Here is a 22,210-nt window from a genome sequence, read left to right as displayed (position 1 = left end):
GCTTCGCGGCAAGGCGAATTTCTTTTGATTAGGTGCTTTTGCGGTTTAGCACCCCTACACCTTAGTGAAACCATCTTCACAAGCGGTACATTTGGATTAATATGGATCTCTTTGTTCCTAGCGAATACTACAAAATTTTAAATAATGTAAATTTGAATCAAAGCGAATTCAAATACCCTACTATTCGTTCGAATTATCGAAGCATTCGAATATTCACACAAGCGTAGTAGTTATCCAATGAGTGTTTCGAAAAGGCTCTGAAAGGCCGCTGTTCCAGCTTTCGCTGTGACTGTGCTGCGCCTTCCATGCAGGCCCGGCGTTTTTTGCTTAGAGAACAAATTCTTGAACAGGCGATGTCACTGAAGCTGGTTTTGATAAGGCATCTTGCCTTCCTCAAGGCAGCAAATGCAGGAGAGAAAACAGCTTGTCGATATGTCTGCCCCAGCTAGACTACCTGTACGAACATTTTACAGCGGAAGCTGTTATGAGATCACAACAGCTGTCCTTTGGCGCCTTAGCTGTCCGCCGCCGCAACCGGTATTCATAACCGCTATTTTGTAGAATAAGAAAAACAAACAAAAAAGAAGCAAATAAAAAGGCACTGCATCGAAAAATTGCACGAAACTCTTCGAAAGTGTGCAATTTGTGCCATGCTTCTTTGAAGAATGACTAAGAATGGTATTGTTTAAAAAAGTACTATTGTGTACAACAGAGAGTGCTTCAATTCATAGTTTCTAATGGTTGGTTGATGGAAACGCAGCTATCTGGTTATCTCAGTACGTGCGTACGTAATTGGGTGAACTGATTGCGTGCTCACAAGTTACTGCTGCCTGCGGGTATGTTCTTTTAAAATTAAGCGTAAAAGCCGTCATAACAAGCTCTTAAACCCTAAAGGAAAACGGTGAATCAATGCGAGCGTAATAAGTTCACTGAACCTTAAAATGGTGCTTCACGGCAGAGCGGCAGAGCGAAGCCTTTTCACGGCTTACTGCAGTGAAAGCACGTTTGCAGAGGTTTATATTTATTTATTTTTGATTTGTGGAATACTGCATGCGAAAAAGGCCCAAGCAGGAGGGGCACAAACACAACCACAAGATCAGTGCATGAGTGACACAGCTTGACTAAAATACATCTGTGTAAGAGAAGAGCGAGTAGAAGAGAAACATCTAAACAAAAAAAACCAAGCGATATTGGGAGGGGGGGGTCAAGATTCACAAAATTAAACATTGGGTTCATCAAGATCGAAGGTTTGGAAGAAATCAGAAGGCAAGTTATTCCATTCTGTTACAGTTCTCGGAAAAAAGGAAAACTTAAATAAATATGTCCGCGCAAAATACGGAGTTAAAGATCGGACATGAGTATGACCAGTTTGCCTGGTCGAAACTGGGGTAACGTAATGTGATGGGTCTAGCCCAAGTTTACTGTTAATTACTGAGTCCAAGAATTTCAGACGGAGAAGCTGGCGCCGCGATTGTAGCGTCTGGAATTCGTTATCTCGCATTAGTTCAGTAACTGATGTACCACGACCATACTTCGAGTAAATAAAACGCACTGCTCGTCTTTGAATCTTTTTGAGGGAATATATGTTAGACTTAATATACGGATCCCATACAATACAAGCGTATTCAAGCTTTGGACGTATTAAAGTGTTATAAGCTAATAGTTTCACTTGCGCAGGGCGTCTCTGAGTTTGTGCCTTAATAGACACAGTTTGCGGAAAGCCGATGACGAAACATCGGCAATGTGTGCATTCCAGGACAACTTATTCGTTATCGTTATACCTAGGTATTTGTATTGACTGACTTCTTTTAAGGGTTGGCTTTTGGAGGAATAGGAAAACTGAAGGGGATTTTTCTTGTTAGAAATTCGAAGGCAAACACATTTATCGAAATTGAGCACCATGCCCCATTTGTTACACCACGAAAGAATATTGTTAAGGGCAGTGTCGAGAGCGACCTGGTCATCTGGCGAGTGTACATCTGTGAAAATAATGCAGTCGTCTGCAAAAAGTCTTATTTTAACCGGATCAGTAATAGCATTAACAGTATCATTGCAATAAATTATAAACAGCAGCGGACCTAGAACACTACCCTGCGGTACGCCGGAGTCTACTGGGAGATGAGGTGATGTCTGTCCACAGACGTCGACATACTGTTTCCGGCCGTTCAGGTAAGCAGACACCCAGGATACTAGGTATTTTGGAAGCCCTATAGTCTGCGATTTCTCGATGAGCTTGTTATGGGGAACACGGTCGAAGGCTTTACTGAAATCTAAAAACAGTACATCGACCTGACCAGCTTTGTCTAAAATAGAAGCAATGTGATGAATAACTGAGACCAACTGGGTGACTGTGGAAAACCGTTTTCTATATCCATGCTGAAAGGGAGATAAAATGTGGTTATCATCTAAGAAGCTGTTTATGCGAGTGGCAATGATATGTTCTAGCATTTTGCAACATGCGGAAGTCATAGAAATTGGACGGTAGTTTGGTATGCACTCTGGGTCCCCCTTTTTCACAAAGGGCAGAACACGTGCCGATTTCCAATCGATGGGTAAAGTTGCTGAACTTATTGAGACTCGGAAGATCACAACAATGTACTTGGCCAATATTTCGGCATATCGCCGGAGAAATGCATTGGGTATGTTGTCTGGTCCAGGGGTTGATTTAACTTTTAATCGCAGCAGTAAATTTAGGACACCATCGAATGAAATGAGGTTAGGATCTGAATAAGAAGCGTCAATGCTAATTGAGACAGGCAGGGTAGAAGTTGAAAAAACGCTATGAAAATAGTCGGTGCAATTTTTCGCGATCGTTGGGGGATTGTCAATTATAGTGCCGTTAAACTTGATTCGGTTTACAGAGCTTTTACGGTCCTTAATAATATACCAGAATTTTTTAGGGTCCTCTTTGATGAAGTTTTGTAACTTGACAGTAAAATAAAAATTCTTGGCACTTTTAATAGCTTCGGAGAGGGAGTTACGAATTTCCCTGAGAATATTAGCGGGAGCACCTTTTTTCCGATAGCGCTTGGCTTTACGCTTCATTTGTATTATTGGCCTTGCGATCCATGGTGTGAACTTTGGGGTTTTTTTTGTTTTGTTTCGTACAAACCGTTCAATGCAGTGGACGCATAGTTTCTTAAACTTATCCCAGAGAACAGCAGCGTCGTCGCCATCGAAATTAACCAATTCAAATTCAAGATAATCTTGGATGCTCGTATCGTTAGCACGGAAAAAATTGTTGACCTGTTTAGAGTTAGGTGGGCTATTGGAGCGATTACAATGCAAGGGAAAAGAAACTGTGACCATGTCGTGATCAGATAAGCCGGGTTCAACACAAACACAGCAATCAAGAATAGTGCGATGCATGAACACAAGATCTAGTAACGTGGACGAAGCATTACCAACACGTGTCGGTTGCTGAAAAATTTGGGCGAGATTGTGGGAAAGCATTATATCAAATAGTATATTTGCATTAATCAAATCTGATGTCGACTGCAATTGGTTCCAGTCAATATTAGGCAGATTGAAGTCACCGATGACAATTAGCTTTTGATTACTGTAATTTTCTATATGGGTTTTCAAGTTAAACAAATAATCCGGCAACGAATTCGGCGGCCTGTACACTGCATACAATACCAAAGACTTATTGAAGAGTGAAAGCCTCAGACATATGCTTTCTGTACTTTCAACGTCAGGTAAACGGGTGACAGTAATTTCTGTTTTAACAAGTACTGCAACTCCACCACCTCTTGAGACCCTATATCTGCGGTACATTTCAAAAGCTGGAGGCACTAAGTCTTGGTAACACATTTCGCTGTGGAGCCACGTTTCCGTTATTACAACTACATGAGGGTTGTATGCTAAGAGTACAGCCTCAAGTTGTTCGGTTTTATTTCCGATGCTTCGAGCATTCATATTAATCAGTCTAACTTGCTTCTGCGCAGCTGCACATTACTGTGCACCTATTCGTTTATTCCGAATACTCTAAAATTTTCAGTAACCTGAATCCGATTAGAAGTAAATTTAAATATGTACCATCATATTTATTCTAATATTGGAAGCATCCAAATATTCGCACAAGCCTACAAATAATGCATTGAAGCTGGCATAGTGAATGAACATTAAAGTACAGAGAATATTTTGACAAGGCAATGATTCAGATTACAAAAAACATCATTCCCGTGGTAAGTCACCACGAGCAGGTTGTCGGCTATATTTTTTAATTACAGTGCTTAATAAAACCACTTTATTTGATAAAAACCTATCAAGTGTACCCTACTTACTGTGTTATCGATTTGGGATAATTTCTATTACTTCTTTTACCCTAATGTAGTACTATTTATTAATTTTGTTACTATACTGTTGTCCCCAAATAGCGTATTTATTGGGGCGGGTCCACTTAAATTGAAAAGAAAAGAAGATAAAAGTAGAGTGGTTCTAGACTGCAATGCACAGTTTGTATAAAGTTGTGTACACAGATAAGGAGCAAATAATTTACATTAGAAACAATATAATTTGGGTAACTTAAACAAATTACATACATAGTAGATTAGAAGCAGTATATTGCTTAAAGAATATTCGTACAATACAGAGCATGTAACACCTGTGTATCATCCTTTTGTCTGATCAGTGGCATCACGGAATACTTGTTAATATACTGAAATTTCCGTGAATTCGTTAAGGTATAACGTACAGTTTCAAAAATATTTTCAAGTCAGTGTAATTTTTTATCCGATCACGATGCTTTCGACGTCAGGTAATTGAAACAAAATTGTCATTTCTTCTCGTCGCGAAATTTCTTTTCTATTCCACAAGGAGCAACAATCAATGGCTAGGAGGCCTATCGTCAATCTATACGAATCGTCGAGCCATCGTGACGGACGCGGTGGCAAGAACTGCGACGAGCCGCAGCTTGCAGCGTCCGCAACCCGAGCACAAGGTGATGTCGAGCCGGTCGAACAGCCTGTTGCCGACGGCTGCCGCCTGGCGCGCCAGACACGGGCAGTGATGCCTGGTGGCCGAATCTGTGAGGCACGACCGGTGACCGGAAAGCTCACTGCGGAGACATTATATCAACTAGAGTCAATTTCTTTTCATTGGAAGTGTATTCACGGCCTTTATTCGTACATCTGTTCACCAGCCCTTATGGACAGACGGACGAACGTCCGCACGAGCGTACACAGGGGCGGATGTACGGATGGACGCATGGACGGGCAGACGCTTCGCCCCACTCATCATCATTCGCTCCGTGGATATGCTGTGATTTTTATACAGGGTGTCCCATGTCTCTTTAGCCAGAGTTTAAAAATATGCCGGAATACGTAATCATGACGCGACCAAATGCATGTTACTCATTTTTGCCTGGAGTTAGTCAGACTATTTTTGTGCTCTCAAATATTGTTTATTAAATATGTTTAATTAACTAAATTTTCAAGAAAAAAAGATAGATAAAAATTTCAATGAAAAAGTTGTAGATCGGTTTGCAAAACGCCCGATTAGATAGTTTTGAACTTTATACCTGTTAGGTATTAGTGTTTTTCTGCTTATTGCAAATGCCCGTGAAATACAAAAAAAAATACCACGTGAAAAACCTACCCGCACGTCTGTGCGCACAATGATTCTAGTGCTCCTTAATGTTCCCCGTACGAACGACAGGCTTCCGGAGCAACGGTTCATGAAAGCGATAAGCAGTCACAGCGGTTATCGTTTTTGTGGCCGATAGCAAAACATGTTGCTCGTAAAGCCACCAGGATTGTTGGGGCCCTGCCGAGACAGCACAATGGGGCAAATGCTATGCTCGTTCGCAAATACCCCCACCTTTCTGCGACGCATTTAGTTGCGTGAATGCTGCATAATTGGGTATGGTGAGGGAATGACTAATTGCTATTTTGTCTCTTTTATTCTTACTCATTGAATGGACGAGAAGCGTTACCTTCAACGTCACGGGAAAGCCAAGTAAAGATGCGCTTGACTGAATTCCGAATGCGCGATCCAGTGCCTACACGGGGTGGTTCTGCAGCGCGAGCAGTCGTTTTGGGGGGGGGGGGGGGGGAAGGGGCGAAGCTCCCATTAGTCTAACCTTCTCCTGCGTAACCGAGAGAACAGAGGGGAAAAATTCGGCAGATCCCACACACCATGGTATCGACTTATGTGCAGCATGCTTAGGGAGGTGGTGCGGAGGGACGGTGGAAGGTGGGAGGAAAGGGGACCATGTTGCAATTTTTTTATTGAGCTACATGCCACGAAATGACGCTAAATATATGTACAAATGTTGGACGCACAGAGATGTGTTGAAGAGTTGCAGATATTTATATAACGAGTCGTTTGCACTTGCGCAACGATGCCAACTGGAACATGCATATTAGTGACACTACAAGCTGATATGAAGCGCTGATGCTCGCGAGGATGCTGGTCCTGGACACTGCAGCATAAATCAACTTCAGCGCATGGCAACGCACCACAATTGACGTTAACCCAAAGTGGCGGCTGTATGAAAGGAGTACGTATGTAATGTTTACAAAATTGGGTAGGCAGCACTGCAACCATTATTGACGTTTCACAAAGATTAGCGTCTATTTGAAAAAAAAAAATGTTCCGAGACCTGGCGTTGCTCTGTGTTAAAATGCTTCACTGCAATGAAGATTGATTGATATGTGAGGTTCAACGTCTGAAAACCATTATATGATTACGAGAGACGCCCTAGTGGAGGGCTCCGGAAGTTTCGACCACCTGGGGTTTTTTAACCTGCGCCCAAATCTGAGCACATGGGCCCACAACATTTTAGTGTCCATTTAAAATGCAGCCGCCGCATCCGCAATTTGTTCCCACGACCTGCGCGTCAGCAGCCGAGTACCTTCGCCACTAGACCACCGCGGCGGGCCATCGCCATGCAGAATGCTTGGGTTTTTATGCGATTCCTAAAGGCAAAAGAAGAGAAAAGTGAGCCCCGTAAATGTCTGCGTCAGAGTGCGACACCTCAACAGTAGCTCACGGAGGACGGGATTAAGGAGGGAATAAAAAGATAGGATTAAAAGGTAAATATATAGAGAAAGGAAGAAGAGAGCGAGGTTCACGGACAGAGAATGACAGAAAACGACGGAAGTAAGGAGGAGGTAGGAAAGATAGACACAGTCGCATGAGTCCGAGGACAGGGCACCACTCAGCGATAGCTCTTGTCGGCAGCAGAAGGTAGCGTAGGGCGAGCCAGTTGGCCAGAGCTGCGCTGGCATCGGAGATCGCGGGAGCACAACCGGTCGGCACGAAATCTAGAGAGCGAGCCCATTCAATTCCAGCTGGGACCCTAACATTTATTTTTTGCATTTGATGGGTCGACGCTGCCGATGTGGAGTATTTCTTAACGCTCGCGTGTTAAAATTGTCCATGTGTGTTCTCGTCATTCCTGGGTAGATACTAAGTGTCGAATCACCTGTGGCACATAACCGCATACCAGCGTCGCATACCCGCTCGCGGGTATGCGCCACTGTCAGGTGGGAAGTGTTTGACGACGTACGCGAAGGCATTGTGACAATATTCATGTCTTGACCAGCCCGTCATATTCGTGAAACCATCTTACCCTCCCATTCTAGTTTTCTTTCACACCAAATTAAGGGGGTTACTACGAGCGCACCTAAACGTAAGATAGATACGCTCAAAGTCACCGAAGTTCACCAAGAAATGCTTCGCGTTTAGAAAGGAGGACAGTATCTCCCGAACAGTATAATAGGCAGTGCTGTCTCATGGAAGTACATACAAAGTAAAGTTCATTGAGGATATTTTTGATGCAACCGTGCCGCTACTCTGATTGGCTGCTGCGCGAGTTGTGCCTGATTGCGCGAGGAAGGAGTGCCTCCCCTTACGGAAACGCCATACATGGCCCATATATAAGTTATATCTGGCCATATATAAGCATATATGGCAGCATATGTGGCCACATATAAGCATATATGGATGTATATCTGGCGGAGTCGGTTCATGTATGGGGTTATATATGGCCATATATGACGCGGTTGGCCCATATAAGGAGTCAAATCCGGCCAAATAAGGCACGGCCACACCATATATAACATATCAAGTGGATCCTTATATGTGGAAGTGCTCTCTTATTTGGGATGAACCACGTATATATTTAGCACCGTGATCACACTTTTATGCGAATTGTAATATATAACAATTTGTACACAAAGCTGACCTGCTTATTTTTCATAACAATAGGAGTATTAAATATATATGTTGTTTCTGCCATGCAAAAAAACCAAAATTTCAGGTCAGCTTTGTGTACGTGATAGTTGCAACTCAGTTGAATGCATATATGCATGCATTCGTGTAATTTAACTCGTACATTTTTCATGGCATTTAGGTTTAAAACATTGGGTTGCAATTAATACGACGTAAATAATTTATACAAGAGCAGACATGTTTTACAAGGAAGGAATCGTGTCAAGTCACAAAACTTATTGAAGCTTCCGAACCTCGCTATTATTATAGAGCAATCCTATATAGTATTATGTAAAGACAAAATGCATGCAACTTATATTGTTCACATTAATGCATTGTTTAAAGTGGCAGCAAGAAATAGTAATTTCAATGCACTTTTAGCTTCCACATCGGTGGACAAAATTTCTGATTATTTGAAAGTTTTGATGGCTATATGCTCCCTTCATATAACAAGATTTCTATTAATCCTGTTGACCTCTCATCTGCGATTGCTTTCAGTAGCCATTTACTATAATTGCATGCGCAGTGCAATGTTTAAGGGAGTATTTTCAGAAACAAAAAGAAAAAAAAGGAAAAAAAAGGAAAAGATGGAGGAGAAATGGTGGAGGCCCATGTGCTGTGCGATGTCAGCGCAAGTTACAGAACACCAGTTGGTCAAAATATCCGGAGCCTTCCTCTACGGCGTCTCTCGTAATCAAACGGTTGTCTGCGGATGTTTAACCTCCGATATTACTTGTCATCATCATCATCATCAGCCTGACTACGTCCACTGCAGGACAAAGGCCTCTCCCATGTTCCGCCAGTTAACCCGGTCCTGTGCTTGCTGCTGCCAATTTATTATACCCGCAAACTTCTTAATCTCATCTGCCCACCTAACCTTCTGTCTCCCCCTAACCCGCTTCCCTTCTCTGGGAATCCAGTTAGTTACCCTTAATGACCAGCGGTTATCCTGTCTACGCACTACATGCCTGGCCCCTGTCCATTTCCTCTTCTTTATTTCAACTATGATATCCTTAACCCCCGTTTGTCCCCTAATCCACTCTGTTCTCTTATTGTCTCTTAAGGTTACACCTACCATTTTTCTTTCCATTGCTCGCTGCGTCGTCCTCAATTTAAGCTGAACACTCCTTGTAAGTCTCCAGGTTTCTGCTCCGTAGCTAAGTACCAGCAAGATACAGCTGTTATATACCTTCCTCTTGAGGGATAGTGGCAATCTACCTGTCATAATTTGAGAGTGCTTGCCGAGTGTGCTCCACCCCATTCTTATTCTTCTAGTTACTTCAATGTCGTGGTTAGGCTCTGCGGTTATTACCTGCCCTAAGTAGACAGAGTCTTTTACAACTTCAAGTGCACTATTACCTATCTCGAAGCGCTGCTCCTTTCCGAGGTAGTTGTACAATACTTTCGTTTTCTGCAGATTAATTTTAAGACCCACCTTTCTGCTCTCCTTGTCTAACTCCGTGATCATGAGTTGCAATTCGTCCCCTGAGTTACTCAGCAATGCAATATCGGCGAAGCGCAGGTTACTAAGGTATTCTCCATTAACTCTTACCCTAACTGTTCCCATTCTAGGCTTCTAAAAACCTCCTGTAAGCACGCGGTAAATAGCATTGGGGAGATTGTGTCCCCCTGCCTTACACCCTTCTTGATTGGTATTCGGTTGCTTTCTTTATGAAGCACTATGGTAGCAGTTGATCCCCTGTAGATTTCTTCCAGAATGTTTATATATACTTCATCTACGCCCTGATTCCGCAGTGTTATATTATTAGTATTAGTATTAAAAAAACATGAGGCCAGACAGGGACCGCAGTGGTGGAGAAAGGCTCCATGTGACAGCTTCTATTACGGGAGGTACCTAATTCGATCCCCATGCTGCCGGTCGGCCACCCACCGGTTTTCCAATGAGTTTCTGTTATGTCCGGTGTTGTCGTCGGCCCATAGACGTACGCGTTGGTCGCGGTAGTCCAAAAAGCTCAGACAGCCTCGACCGGTTAAAAAAAAGTTTATTCCTATTCGGATGGAGGTGGCGGCCGAACTGCCGGGGGAAACGAACGGTGGCTCGTTTGCGCCGAGCGGGGGAAGGGGAGGAGTCAACATCTGGAAGCAGTTTCAGCATCTGGTCCTTCGCGGGTTCGGAGGCTCGCTCGTGACACAGGGGTTCTTGGAACACAACAGTTTTCAATGAATGTTTTGTAGCCCACGTTCAGACAGTCCCATATTCTTGAGGAGAGTTTTGTTGTTTTGCTTCTCGGGCCCAAAGTTACAAAATAACTCGAAAAAAATGTGGAAATGATTAAATCGAACAGCAAAGAATCGATTAGCATTTCGAGCATAAACGACGGCGGTGTACTTTTAATTGATGACATCGATAAAGCTTCTGCTTTCAATCGCTATTTTCAGGCTTCTTTTGCGCACCTTTGTCAAAGTGATGTACCGTGTATTCCTGACAGCGTCTTTCAACCTATGCCAGAACTGGTGTTAAAAGATGGTGGCAATGTTTCCTCAAGGCTGTGTTTTGGCAGAAGGTGTTCTACTAATTCGATTTCTGCTCTCACCATTTTGGTCGTTAACTGCCAAAGCATAATTTGCTTGAATTTGCTTCTCTGACCTCTTTTGTCGAACCTACCATGAATATAGGCACGGAATCCTGGCTCGAGGAATCTGTTGGTAGCCCAGAGATTTTCCACCTGGTTTTCACGCCTACCGTTCTGATGGCAATGCACATGGTGGTGATGTCTTTCTTCTTGTTGCTTCGTGCCTGCAGTCGTCTCCCGTGTTAACGCCATCTGATTGTTCCGCGTCAGTTTGTTCCAATATCGAATTTAAAACTGGACAGTCTCTGGCGATTGGTTCCTTTTACCGTTCCCCTGCCTACGCATCACCTGAGTCCTACACATCCATTTCCAAGTTTCTCTCTACAATAAACAATGACTATCTTATAGGTAGCGATTTTAATATGCCCAATGCTAGGTAGGTGGACAACAAAACTCTCCTTGGTAATTCATCTGCACTATATATGGCGTTTTATGAGGCGCTTATCGATGACTTGTATCAGTTTGTTACTGAACATTGTTAGGAAAGACGGCGACGCCAACATGGTCCTGAAGGCGCCACTGCTTCGATCTCCGCCGACACGGTCACCAGCCGTTTGGTAGCGTAGGTTTCTAAGCTCGCGACTGCTTCTGCGCAGCGCTGATAGACGAGCGGACGAGAGGACGGTGAGTTGAAGTAAGGTTTATGTACAGCATAGAAAGAGAGGTGTTACAAATTCGGCACTGCGGCCGACACTTTAGGGACTCGAAGAGCCGAGCTCTCTTCTCTGACACATAGGTCTAGTGCTCGCGACGCATCGCAGGGCTTTTTTATAGGCACCGAGTGGATTCTTTGAATACCAAAAGTCCAACCAGAAGCGCCGCTGGCCATGAGGTCAGAATCATCCAATGGGACTCGCCACTGGGCCGCGTCATCCTCATCAAATCCGGAGCCGCTGCGCGTGGTTGCACCCAAGGACGAGTGACGCCGCCACGCATTGCGTAAGACTCGCCAGACTGGAAGGCGCTGATTGCTTCAACGGGCTCGTGGGCTGGGGGAGCTCGCTGTACGTTGCGTGAAAGACCGGCGCCACCGCGTGAGGACGCTGTTGCGTTGTTCGCGCCAGGCGGGCTCGCGTGCTGGCCTTGACATAGATTGCCTTTTTCAGAGGCTATGAACGTTCGGTGTGGACTCGCAGGCATCACATGCACTAGGTGTGGCCTCTATAGTTATTCCGGCTTAGGTCTGCTCTTATCAGATGAACCATCGCTCGTGCATGATAACGCTGTTATTCCTGGGATTAGTGGCCACGACTGTATTGTGGCCCACGTTCAGATAAATACCACTTTCTTGTGTGCACGATCGGCATAGGAAGATAATCTTTTGATTGAAGAGAATTCTGGTTCGTTATCGAACGAGCTTGCCATTTTTCGGCAGGAATGCCATCATTTAGCAAAGTCCGCACGTTTCAACACCATGTGGGATACATTTTGCTTCACACTAAAGCAGATGGTAGACAAACATGTTCCAAGTAAGCATTTGTCTGCAAAACAATGCTGTGATAAACCTTGGGTTACTCCGGAAATCAAGCGAATGATCAACGAGAGACATCGTCTTCTGAATGCTTAAAGAAAACAGCAAAACCCTGGTGCAATCAGGGTGCTAAAGTCACTTGGAAGAGATATAAAAAAACAAAAAAGTGCCAAGGAAAAATAATTACTACCATTGGGCCCAAAGTTACAAAATAACTCGAAAAAAATGTGGAAATGATTAAATCGAACAGCAAAGAATCGATTAGCATTTCGAGCATAAACGACGGCGGTGTACTTTTAATTGATGACATCGATAAAGCTTCTGCTTTCAATCGCTATTTTCAGGCTTCTTTTGCGCACCTTTGTCTAAGTGATGTACCGTGTATTCCTGACAGCGTCTTTCAACCTATGCCAGAACTGGTGTTAAAAGATGGTGGCATATTTAAGTTGCTTGATAATATAGAGGCTTCTTCTGTAAATGGCCCTGACGGTATACCCTCTTACGTGTTGAAGGCTTGCTCTGATGCAATCGCCCACTATACCTTGTTATAATCTCTGAGAAATCATTGCGTACTTCTTCTTTACCTAGTGAATGTAAAGCCGCGTATGTGGTTCAGATTTATAAGGGTGGCCCAAAAAATATTGTCTCCAACTACAGACCTATTTCTCTAACGAGCATGTGTAGCAAAACAATTAAGCACATAGTGTATGGCGTCGTAATAAAGCATCTAGAAAGTAACATTTTTTCACGGAATGGCAGCATGGATTTTGGTCTAATTTTTCTTGCTCAACACAGCTCATCAGCTTATTGAGTTCAGTCATGACCTTTTTTGCTCATTTGATCTTGCGGCGCTGATGGACGGCACATTCCTGGACTCTCAGAAAGCGTTTGATTCTGTGCCCATGTGCTGCTGCTACATAAACTCTCATCGCTCGGTGTTATTCCTGCATTGCTTGATTTGATCAGGTGTTATCTACAAGACCAAATGCAACGTGTCGTAATTAATGATTCCCGATCGGAACATGTCGCTGTTCCATCAGGAGTTCAACAGGGATCTGTGTTTGGACCTTTGCTATTCCTAGTATGCAGCAACGATATTGCTCATAATGTGTCATGCAAAGTACGTCTGCATGCAGATGATTGTGTGGTTTACCATTGCATTAGATCAACATCTGGCCATCAGTACTTGCAACGCGATTTAGACAGTATTATGCGCTGGTGTTATAAGTGACGTATGAGTCTGAACCCTAGGAAGTGCCAGTGTGTCTTTTTCACTCGTAAACACTACCCATACCTGTTTCAATATATATTAGATATCATCCAGCTAACGTGAGTAACTGGGTGTAAATACCTAGGTGTTTAATTTTCATCAACTCTTACCTGGACTAAGCACGTTGAATATGTCACTGCGAGATCATGCAGTATGTTAAACTTTGTTAAACAGAACTTCCGGTGAGCTCCTCCCGAAATAATAAAACTACTTGACTTTTCGAATGTGCGACCTATCTCAAAGAACGCCTGTGTGGCGTGGGACCCCCAAACAATAACTTTCTCTAGTATGCTCGAGATCGTACAAAACCACAAAGCTCGTTTTGTGACTATGACTTCAGTGTCAGTGTCACTGCGCTTAAGGATAAGTTAGGGTGGGATTTGTTAGTATGATGTAAGAAAAGCTTGAGATTAGGAATGCTATTCAAAATATTTCATCGATTGATCAAAATAGATAAAGAATCCCAACTTTCACCTCACCATTTTTTATCTAAGAAAACTGACCACCCTCTAAAACTGACCAAACTCTAGCTTGGCGGTAAGGACACGGCGGCCGGCAAATGTCAGCATTTTCGCATAAGTTGGTCTAATGCCCAGATGCTACCACCGTCAAGCGCTTATGCACTTCAATTTTGGCTTTCCGCCGATTGTCAGGAAAGAAAGACGGAAGAAACAGGAGGCAAAAGATAGGCAGGGATGTTAATCAGTCTAGAAGCACCGGTATGCCCGCCTACACTGCGGAAAGGGTGGTAGAGTTTTAAACATTGAGAAAGAGTGATAGAAGAGTGAGCACTCAGATACTGATTCTCATTTCCAGTCTGCTATGCTCAAGTCAGTTATGTTCAAGATGTTGAGCAGTGCCTTAATCGCCTTCACCCGCGATGTCCTGTCGGTTCGACATTCCAGAATGCTTTCTGCCGCCATCGGTAAAGCGGCTGCGAGATATGTTGTCTGTGCAATGTAACGTGTAGCAACCTGTTCGGTTTGAATCACACCTATTAAGGGCAGTCTGTCAGACGCAGTTATCTGCAAAAATATGCAGAGACCGACGCCGCAATGATAATAAACAATAACATATACCGCATGCTGTATTCCATTTCGTACATTAGGTGCAACGATGCAGTGGTCGCATTTTCGACGGAGGGACTAAGTATTGAGGCCCGTGCCCGTAAATTTAGGTGCACGTTATTGGACTGACAATTGCCCACAACATGAAATGAGATGACTGCACGGATGGAAACATTGTCCCTCGTAGTGACTCAAACCAACCTTATTTTTCTCGTTAGAAGTAGCTACATTCTTGTTTTTTCTTGTGAATCTCAAAAATAGCCTGTGGCGCCACCTGGTGGCAGAAACTTCAAGTGTATGACCGGCCCTGTCACGTGACTGTAAACTGGTGTACGAGGTCAAAATTTTCCTGTTAGTATTGAAATATTGTTTGCTTTTTTATAATAAATTTTCCCCCCATAAAAATGTACTTATGTGCCTGCGTTAGTGATACGCATTACAGTGGCGCTGCCTTCGCATGAAGTAATAATGCTCGTCAGTGTGTCAACTTTTCTGCGTGCTCATGAAACCATGTGCGAGTTTCCAGGTCGCTAAGATTTTGAAGTGAGGTGGTTTTTTACCTACACTTTGTCTCAGAAATGACGCGCTGTGACGCTTTCGCTGACTTCGCTTGGCTCGTTCTATGTCGAGAAAGTAACGACGACGGGACAAGCCATCCGCGAAACACGAGCATCAACCTGGGGCACGGGCGCTCGCAACGCGGTACCAATACATTAACAGGGAACCTGTATAAAGCCACATCATCTCATTGTAACGGCTTGTTATTTTCAAAACTACTTGTAAAACTCAGGATAAACCTGGTTAAGCATAGTTACAGGAACTACTGTGAAAGTAAAACAATGGCAGCATGCACAAGTCGCTAGAAGCGTAGTTTTTCCTAAAATTAACTAAAGAGACTCTGGCGCTGCGATCGTTCAGCGACCATGGCAATGACGGGTAGTATATGGATTTGAGTAGTCTTCGTACTTGCGGGTGGCGAATCGTACTTGTGGCTTCGTTTATTGCTGTGTTTCAGTTTTGTTTTGAAGGAAAGAACGTACCTTTTTGAATTTCGTTACCCGATTTGAAATGGTAAGCCTAAATCACAGAAAATTTGCTGATTTTTGTTTTGTAACAAGAAAGTTTGAAGCCACGCGAACACAAACGAAACCAGAAGTACAAAAATGAGACAAATCCATGTACTATTCATCATCCTATGAAAGTGCGATTGCATTTCTCTTTTTCTACTTTCTTATCCTTTTATTACGCTTTCGTTCTTTCTCACCTTAACTACAACATTGAATTATGGGGCAACACATACAGCCGTCACCTGTCATCATTGCAGATTATTCAAAACCAGGCCATTCATCTGGCGTTCTGTTAACGCGACTCAGTTATTGCACTCCTGCAATATTCCAAGTGTGTCCCATATTATAAATATAATATCGCCATTTTTGTTTTAAAGGCACAACAGAATGATATTCTGTTGTTTATAATACAGGGCATCCCACATTAATGCGAACAATGCTAGATTCGCTGGAAACGATAATTTATTTTTACCCATCGTTCGCACAAATTACGGCAAGCAGTCGCTGCATTTCCCAGCACTTGCTTTGGGGAATTCGCTACCGTCTACTCTAAAATCACTAAATACTCATAGGTTCCGATCTGAACTTAAACATTTTCTGCTTGATTTGTCGGATTTTGGTTCTTCACTGCTTTAAGTGCTCTCATTTGGTAGCTTTTGTCTATCTCCTCATTTTCCTTATTCTTGTATTGCTTTTCTGTTATTTTTCTTATTTGTCTTCATATTTTGTTTATTAGTTTGAGCTTTACTATGTTGCATTACTGTTTATTCTTTTTGAAAAGCCTCACGCTCTCTCCTTACTTTCATCGACTATGGCACATTACTTGTTCGATGCTTTTTGTTAACGTTGTGTAAACTTATTATCTTAGTTGATTCAATTTAGTAATTATTATTATTATTATCATTATTATATTCTTACTAATAGGTACAGGAATTTCAATTTACTTGTGTTAATGAATTTGTTTTCATGTACAGGAGGTTTCTTACTATGAGACATTCTTCTGTACATACTATTCATATATTCTCTCCTTTCGTTGACGTGTAAAATAAAATGGTTCTGATTCCCATGCTCGCTAAAGCGCCGTGCGTTGCAGCTTTCATAGACACTAGCGCCAGAGATTCCTATAGTGTATATTTAAGAAACTCTATGGCTAGAAGGACGACCGGCATCGCTATCGATTCACAGCGCTGCGGGACAAAAAGGTATGTCGATGTTCAGGGCCTTTCAAATGGAAAAAATACTGTTTATAAAATAACTAAGTGCTTCTGGGAGTAACTATTGATGCTGCAAACACTGCGATGGGTAAGCTTTCGGTCGCGCCGGTAAAAACTGGGTCAAAAAAAATTTTTGTTGGTCCCTTCAAATAACATCAGGTAGTCAAAACTTCCGGAGCCCTCCAAACACATGTTCACTCTTTAGGCATTGTCTCCATTACACGCAGTATAGTCTCAATTCGGTTCAATTCACGTTTGACGATGCATGAGTAATGTTACTTGTTGAGTCTCCCAACATAAGTTTGACTTCAACACTCAACCTTAGAGTAACATATAAAGTTAAAAGAGGACACTCCCATAGGCCCCTGCGGCTGATTTTGGGTCTAAGCACTCCAAGAAGTTGTTGGCAACTTTTGCAGTCTCAGAGAAATGACCACAGAAAAGGATTTCTCGAAGGCGATTTCGTAGTGACAAGGAATATTATACAGCCTCCGAGAACACTTCTACTTGCGTGCTAGTCTTTGTGGCCATAACTCGTTTTTTTAACGCGACGTTTGCATGCACCGATGAACTTCGTGTAAGCTGCACCACCAGAGCAGCGAGCACACGATGCCAGTGCGTGTCTATGCACACATTTAAATAAAACATGAGAATCATTGGAGTAAGGAAAACGTTTATTTTCAAGTTATAATCTTGGTAAGCACATGCCCACTTTGTCAATGTTTGATAAGAGCAGGCACAAATAGATGTTCATTGCACTGCGAGACACTGAAATACAGCAGCGATATCAAGATTATAAATTGCACACAATAAACATACAGGCAACAATACAAGGAGTACAGGAGAAGAGTAAAACTTCAGTAAACGCACCCAACTCTACATACAGTGCACAACACGACACGGAAGTAGTTGCTCCAACACTTGACTCTGGCATGCGCCGAAAAAAAAAATGTTGGCTACATTTTGTTTCTTACTTTCTCACTGATTTTCTACTTCGCATTTTACATTGCTCTGTCGCGAAAAACAATCACGAGCAGTTGCCGCAGCAAAAACGAAGCAGTTTTAGGTACCGTTGTCAGAGCGAAACTGCTTGCATGAAACCTAAAACGAAGCAGTTTTAGGTTTCATGCAAGCAGTTAATGAGGCGTAAGTGTTTAATGAAAGATTACGTCCGAGCTTTAGCTAACAAACATTTTTCTAGGTCCACCACTTCTCTTTTGTTGCGCTCGTTAGAGCTTCCAGCATTTTGCGAACGGCACAGATAACGATACTGAGCATAGCTGCACTTATCACAAAATCTCGCTCATTGATTTATATGGGGAGTTTAACGTCCCAAAAACTTTATGTGATTGTAAGAGACGCCGTAATGGAGGGCTCCGGAAATGTCAACCAGCTGGGATTCTTTTAGGTGCACCCAAATCTGAGCGAAAGGTCCTACAGCATTTCCGCCTCCATCAGAAAGGCAGCCACCGCAGCCGGGATTCGATCCCGCGACTTGCGAGCCAGCAGCCGAGTACCTTAGCCACTAAACCACCGCGGCGGGATAATCTCGCTCATGCAGTGAAGCTAAGGAAAGGGCTGCAAGCGCATCATAAGTGTGGCATGTAGTCATGTTGTTTGATGACACGCATGTCGTGATTATCATGTTTGGATGTGTCGTTTACCTATGTCATCCGTTCGCGTCGCGTAATACCGAGTTTGGTACATGTGAAACTAGCGAAATGGCCGCGAGCGCATCATGAGCGTAGCATGTAGTCATTTTGTTACATGACACGCATCTCGTGTTTATCATGTTTGCACCAGTATCATACATTCGTCATCCATTCACATCCCGTAATACCACATTTGGTATATGTGACGCTATAGCGAAACGGCAGCGAGCGCATCATAAGCGTGGCATGTAGTCATGTTGTTACATGACATGCATGTCATGATTTTCATGTTAGGGTCGGTCGCTTGGTTTCGCCATGCAATCATGCCATACCTTACCAGTTTTGCAACATGTCATGTGAACTAAACCACCGCAAGAGCTGCAGGACCACGAAATGTAAATCATTACTTTCATGAGATGCATGTCATGATTTTCATGTTATGACTACTCAAATATGTTCTTTATACAGTCATGTTATGCCATACCAAGTTTCGTATTATACCATTACCGAAACGGCCAGGAGAGCTAAAGGTCGTAGGCGGCTAGAGAGATATGTAGATCGAGATAGATTAGCTCAAAGTCGCCGAACTTCGCTAAGAAATGCTTCGCATTTGAAAAAGATGTCTTCAGCGAACAGCCCAATGACAGAAACGTTAGGTTAAGGCTTGAATGACAAAAGCAATGCGCACCTAACAAAGTATTGATGGCGTTCGTGTTTAGCAGCAGCCAAGGTAAGAGGCAGCCGAAACAAACGAAGACCAAGACGCACGCCAGGCACGTTATCACACATCTTTTATGGCGTCTCCCTGCTGCTGCCCGTACTTCTTCATTGCCCTAAATGCTCATGAACACAGAGCGTGACAACGTTACCGTCACGCACCGTGCCGTCGACCCCGTGTGTACTTCTCTCGCGTCCGATTCATGCCTGATCCCAGCCCGACGTTATCGCACCGTACAATCGCAGACAATAAAGATGAATTCACGCCGCTATCACAGTCGCAAAACCACGTAGACGTATACTTCTTTAGAAAAGGTACTGTAGTAAATAACTAGTACACGTGTTTCATTGAAGCAGTAAGTGATGTGTTGCCATCTTAAAGCTGGGGTGAAGCTACCTAGCTCCGCCACTTTTGGCCTGAGTGGCCACTCTTGTAATTTTCATGTTACTCTATGACTCAACTACTCACCGTCATCGACAAATGCGCTATACGTAAGCGAGAAAGGCGCTATTGGCGAACGTGATAGGCACTAAAATAACTACATTTCTCAGCAAAGTGCAAATGAGCTCACCAAATAGCATATAAAGCGACTGGAAAATTCTAGAAACGACTCAGCGAAAAATGAAGCCCGAATTCAATGATTACAAGTGCAACTTGAATCTCTAGTCTGAACCGCGCTGCTGACCACGTTATAAGCAAGTGCTTCCAGGAAGGCGGAATCCTTACTTGCCTCATCAATGGTGAAGAGTGACCGTAGGCGGCGTCAACAAGGCCGAAGCAAGAAATATTATACCGTGTGATGACGCGGCATCATCTTAACGTCACGTGATCCTTTTAGAAGCGTGACATCGCAAGCCACCAGAATGTGAGACGACACAAGATGGCTTTCTGGCTTGGTCAGGGGTAGGCCGGTCCCAAAGAGACTTTAAAGCCTCATCAATTGCAGAAAGGTTATTATGAGTCTGATGCCGGAGGCAGTGCTGAATGAGTAGTCGTCTCGAGGAGGCGGATGAGGAGGGTACACACAAATCAACCCTGCAGAAGAAAATAGTTTTCAAAGAGTATGGATTTTGAAGAATTTCGAAAGGAATATGGATTTCGATTTCAAGCTTTGGACTGAACAGCAAGGGTGCGATGCGGCTGAGACCTGGTGGTCCCGATGCGGGTGCCACCCATTTACTGCGTGCTAAGGCGTGTTTCACACGACCTCATCAAGGTTTCTTCAAACAATCAAAACAGTCACCTGCTTGCATGCAGAAGTGGCCGCACGGTTTTAGATCGTAAAATGAAATTCGACCAGATTCATTGCTAATTTGCCGGAAAGTTCAGTTTTTGTTTCATATTTCACGTTTTCTACACTTTTCACGTCGGCTGTACGCCCGGGAACGGCACCAAATTATTCGTTTGAAGGGATGCATAATGCGTTGTTTCGACGAAGTGCCGCATTTTCCCTCTACTTCGCTTCGGTGTTCTAAGATGCGGCGCTCATCGTAACAAGGATGGCCGTGCGCCTGCGGTGTTGTGAAACATGACTGGACAAATATGCAGTTTTATTGAGCTGCTAAAACTCAAAGAACGTCGCCGAAGGTGGGAGTGATTTCGCGGGCGATAGCTTTGCAACCGTCGAGCTCGTCATATCGTCGAGATCGTGACCGTTATCGAAACGCTGATGTCACTCGAATCCAGAAACGCAAGCCACCGGAGACAAAGGACCGGCATTTCCGTGTTGCTGGCAGTAGCGTCACAGTCCAGATGGATCACCGTGGCGCAGGCGCGTGATACTGGAGAACTTGCCATTTTTGTTCGTTTGCTTTTTAACAACACTGCGAAATAAGGCCGAAAGGACAACGTCTGCTCACGGTTCTGCTGCTCTGCCCGACGCGAAGCCGCTTTCTTTCGACCATCGGCATCAACGTGCATACAGGACTGGACCTACCATCGATGTCGAGAAATCCGCAGGTGAGCAGGGCACAGATTGCCTTTCTCCCTCTATAAGTATGATTAAAAAATTGAATGATATGTGCATTGAACGTGACAGCGGGAGGGCTGCTTCCAGAACATTGGGCCCAAAGGGTACTGTGATGAAGGGTTAATACGACTGACTGAGAAGAAAAATTCAGGTAACTGTGCTTGGCGGACACTGATGAAACTGGTAAGCTAGTGGCTTAGTCTTTGCCAACTATATCTGCTGGTTCAATGAAATGTGATTCCGATGAAATGAGACTAATGACGTGGAAGAAGTGCCTAGGGCAGTTGCGGGCGTACTGGTGAATTGGCAGAGTAGCGATTAGTGGGCGTAGTGGCACGTTTCTGATGTGGCATTTACCTAAGTTTGGTGGCACATACCTGCCCATGAACTGTGACGGCCCCCGGACATGAAAGGCTCGACTAAGAACGCCTTCGCTGTTGAAAGGCAGAGCCTACCTTTCCCTTCGAGTCACGTTAGGTGAATGCGTAATGGCGCTTTCCGAAGCTCGTAGCGCCATCGCTCGGGCTCCTTGCGAAGCAGGACATCATCGGGCAGCGGACAATACTGGAGTTCGCTCACCTAAAGTATTCTTGCACCGTGAGCCGGGCTATATCAGACGCCTGACGTTGTTCGCGGCGCTGGAGAGACGTGCCATAGACGCCACCGGGAGCGGCCGCCTTTCGCAAGCGCTCCGGCAAAACTCCTGTTTCTGACCATTTAAGCCATTCAATGGCAACTTGAAGAAATGTGAAGCTTTCTACGGAATCAACCGCATCATCTGACGTGATTTCAAGTGAGTGCTTTGCAGTTCGCGTCCACGAAGATTGACTTTTTGGCAGCGTTCGACTACCTCGGTTGGCCTACCGGCTAGGCCTACCGGCTAGGCCTACCAACATGGTCATCTACGAAACAGAGGGAGAGGAGCTTCCCTCCGCCGAAGATCTCGACGATGATGAAGGCAGCTGGCGTCA

The 22,210-nt window shown here is 43.9% G+C and overlaps 2 long non-coding RNA genes across 2 annotated transcripts in view; one reads left to right on the top strand and one right to left on the bottom strand.

Moving 5' to 3' along the window:
- LOC142786474 (uncharacterized) overlaps positions 1-22,210 on the bottom strand; it is a 273,752-nt gene that overhangs the window by 86,708 nt on the left and 164,834 nt on the right. The window lies entirely within an intron of this gene.
- LOC142786449 (uncharacterized) overlaps positions 20,912-22,210 on the top strand; it is a 30,993-nt gene continuing 29,694 nt past the window's right edge. The window contains exon 1 of the long non-coding RNA XR_012889051.1: positions 20,912-21,229. This is a non-coding gene — a long non-coding RNA (uncharacterized LOC142786449). The remainder of the gene's footprint in view (positions 21,230-22,210) is intronic.

The sequence above is a fragment of the Rhipicephalus microplus genome, unplaced genomic scaffold, assembly GCF_043290135.1.
Source record: "Rhipicephalus microplus isolate Deutch F79 unplaced genomic scaffold, USDA_Rmic scaffold_24, whole genome shotgun sequence".
NCBI classification, from domain to species: domain Eukaryota; kingdom Metazoa; phylum Arthropoda; class Arachnida; order Ixodida; family Ixodidae; genus Rhipicephalus; species Rhipicephalus microplus.
The sequence above is the reverse complement of the archived record's forward strand: the minus strand, read 5'-3'. Positions and strand labels throughout refer to the sequence as shown.